The sequence below is a fragment of the Egretta garzetta genome, unplaced genomic scaffold (assembly GCF_000687185.1).
Source record: "Egretta garzetta isolate BGI_Z169 unplaced genomic scaffold, ASM68718v1 scaffold56, whole genome shotgun sequence".
NCBI classification, from domain to species: domain Eukaryota; kingdom Metazoa; phylum Chordata; class Aves; order Pelecaniformes; family Ardeidae; genus Egretta; species Egretta garzetta.
This window is the reverse complement of record NW_009260182.1, coordinates 6,530,574-6,534,213: the sequence shown is the minus strand read 5'-3', so window position 1 is coordinate 6,534,213 and position 3,640 is coordinate 6,530,574. Positions and strand designations below refer to the sequence as shown.

General features: G+C 40.1%; 1 protein-coding gene across 1 annotated transcript in view; it reads right to left on the bottom strand.

Annotated features, from left to right (window-relative positions):
• SYNPO2L (synaptopodin 2 like) overlaps positions 1 to 3,640 on the bottom strand; it is a 35,862-nt gene that overhangs the window by 30,783 nt on the left and 1,439 nt on the right. The gene's annotated exons all lie outside the window — the stretch shown is intronic.

The window sequence follows — 3,640 nt, the reverse complement described above, 5'->3', positions numbered from 1 at the left end:
AAAAAAAAAAAAAGAAAAAAAAAAGGAAGCATACAGCAGACCCAAAGAATTGTATTTTTTTGGGGGGGAAGCTACCAAGAACAGAAATCAGTGACTGATTTTATCCTAGCTCCATAGAGAGAGATTAAAAAGATGATGATGATGTAAATTTTAGAAAGAAGAAAGGCAAGAAGACCTGTGACTGTGTAAATTGATCATGTTAAGATGATGAATTATGCAGGGCTTTCTAATACAACAAGAGCGACTCAAACAGGAAATCCTACCTTGTGCAACATTTAGTCTTTGGAATGCCTGGCTGCTTGCTGTTATGAAATCTTCATTTGGAAACCAAGTAAGATTTGGTCAGACAAGTAAAGTACTCGTTGCTCACAAATGATGATCTGCTTATGTGTAGGGTAAAACACCAGGACTGTCAATTCTTATGTATTTCATTGGGCATGCTGATAAACAACTGGAGTGAAAGAACTTCCCTCTGCATATCTTAAATATCTTAAGGGCGGAAGTCACGAGGATGGAAGCAGTCTGTTTGCAGTGGTGTCCAGCGACAGGACTAGGGGCAATGGGTGCAAACTGAAACATAAGAGGTTTCAGTTGAATATGAGGAAAAACTTCTTTACTCTAAGGGTGACAGAGCACTGGAACAGGCTGCCCAGGGAGGTTGTGGAGTCTCCTTCTCTGGAGATATTCAAAGCCCGCCTGGATGACGTCTTGTGTAGAATGCTCTAGGAGAGCCTGCTTTAGCAGGGGGGTTGGACTAGATGATCTCCCGAGGTCCCTTCCAACCCTTGTGATTCTGTGATTCTGTGCATTGTTTTAGTAGAAAATTAGATGCATTGGTGAAGTTTACTGCTTCCTCTGAAACACTTGCAGGAAACACAAAGGAAACAGGAAGTAGGAGATGGAACGACCATTAACCTAGTGTGGTCTAGCAATTCCAGCATCTCTATGTAACTACAATATGTATCATTTATATATAACTTGTGTTATACTTGATTCCTTTCCAGTTACTAGGTCCAAAGCTTTTTATTGCTCTTTTTAATCCAGAAAGGCATATAGAAATAATTTGACTTGGCACCCAAGGGTAAGCATCTTTCCTTAGTGTTACTACTATGACTTTTCTAATCTAGAAGTTGAAATTGCCTAAAAGGACAGCACTGGAATCCCCTGAGACACCAACTGTATCCACTCAAGTATCTCCTGGCACTTACTGGATATTCATGCCTGTGTCTCCTATCACATTTTCTCCAGATTCATCCATGTTCCTGTTCTGTCATTCCCCATTCTGTCCAAATAGGTTTTGCTGTAACAACCAAAGCGCTAAGATTTCTGTTCTGCTAAGCCAAAGTTTTCCTGGTCTCATATGAACACTTTCTCCCCAAGAGTCCTTTCTTTGACAGCAATCAGCTTACTAATAGACACTCTCATTTATCTAAACTGTCTTTCCATACACACACAACACATTCTTCACCATATTAATGAACACTGTGTTGTTATTTGAGCTTACCTCTGCTAGGCAGGCTCAATCTCAGTGACACCTCCCTCTGACCACACTTCCCAGTGCTGCCCAATAGCACTGATCTCCTGGATGGAGGCCGAACAGAGAGAATTGCTCATCCACATGAGTCTCAGCTCTAACAAACCAATAAATGCATAATACTGCCTTGTTTCTCTATGCTGTATCATATGGCCACAATCCCTGGGCTCAGGCTTCTTTAGCAATGGGACCATTCCCATCTTTGGCTCCTAAAATATCCAAACGGACAGTGCTAATGACGTTAGAGTTTTGGAAGATGCTTTGCAGGCAGCATTTTGGCCCAGATTTCATCCTGGCGCTGTCAATAGCGTAATGCTAACTGCAGAAGAATGAGGAGTTGATCTTTCAACTCAAAGAGACGAAAACTGAGATTCAGACTTCTATTCTTGGCATAGTAAGACAAGGACAATTTTGTTACTCCATGACTCCTGGCGGTTTATTCTCTTCTAAGCAGTTTACATTCAGATATGATCTTACTGGGTTCCCAGCAAGGATCTTTGGAGACTGTTTAAATGGTGTTGCCTTTAAGACAGTGTGTATGTAGGGTCACCTGGATGACGTTAAATTCTGGACGGTAATAGCCAAAAATTATAATTACAAAATCAAAGTCCTGCTTGAAGAATGATGTATACTGTGAGCCTCAAATGGATTTGTATCAATTATATTTTCCATAATTATTTTTCTATGCAATATCCAAGTATTGTAATATATATATATATATTTGTATTGCTAGACTTAAGGTATGACACCCAGTTCTGGGTGAGAGCTACTTCTAGTTAATACCTTTCTGGAAGTGCTACTAATCCTTGAGCAATATTCCATTCACTTTAGGATGCAACTCAGCCTAGGTAATGACTAGTTCTTGCCACTGCTCAATCCTGAGTAATCTTTAGAAGACACTCAGTATCTCCTCCCTCTTCAGTCCCAGTTTCTTGTCTATTGGGGGAAAAACAAGACATAATACTGCCTTGTTTCTCTATGCTGTATCATATGGCCACAATCCCTGGGCTCAGGCTTCTTTAGCAATGGGACCATTCCCATCTTTGGCTCCTAAAATATCCAAATGGACAGTGCTAATGACGTTAGAGTTTTGGAAGATGCTTTGCAGGCAGCATTTTGGCCCAGATTTCATCCTGGCGCTGTCAATAGCGTAATGCTAACTGCAGAAGAATGAGGAGTTGATCTTTCAACTCAAAGAGACGAAAACTGAGATTCAGACTTCTATTCTTGGCATAGTAAGACAAGGACAATTTTGTTACTCCATGACTCCTGGCGGTTTATTCTCTTCTAAGCAGTTTACATTCAGATATGATCTTACTGGGTTCCCAGCAAGGATCTTTGGAGACTGTTTAAATGGTGTTGCCTTTAAGACAGTGTGTATGTAGGGTCACCTGGATGACGTTAAATTCTGGACGGTAATAGCCAAAAATTATAATTACAAAATCAAAGTCCTGCTTGAAGAATGATGTATACTGTGAGCCTCAAATGGATTTGTATCAATTATATTTTCCATAATTATTTTTCTATGCAATATCCAAGTATTGTAATATATATATATATTTGTATTGCTAGACTTAAGGTATGACACCCAGTTCTGGGTGAGAGCTACTTCTAGTAATACCTTTCTGGAAGTGCTACTAATCCTTGAGCAATATTCCATTCACTTTAGGATGCAACTCAGCCTAGGTAATGACTAGTTCTTGCCACTGCTCAATCCTGAGTAATCTTTAGAAGACACTCAGTATCTCCTCCCTCTTCAGTCCCAGTTTCTTGTCTATTGGGGGAAAAACAAGAGTCAAAATAATCCTAGACCCCACAGAGTTTACGTGGCCACTGAAAATCCCATTTTCCTAACAACCACTGATGCCAGATACCTGTTTCAAGGATATTGATTCTTTCTCTTTAGCACCTGAAGCCCTATGAGTTGTTGTTTTCCTGGAGAAAAAACATCTTTCTCTATGTAAGAAATACCCACTTCAGGGCCAAGCTATGGGATTCCAAACCATTTGGCAGAAGTTACAGACAAATGCTCCTTGACCTGGGGTGAGCCAAATGACACAGAACATTTAATTTTAAAATTCTCTGCCAGATGCACAGCCTACTTAA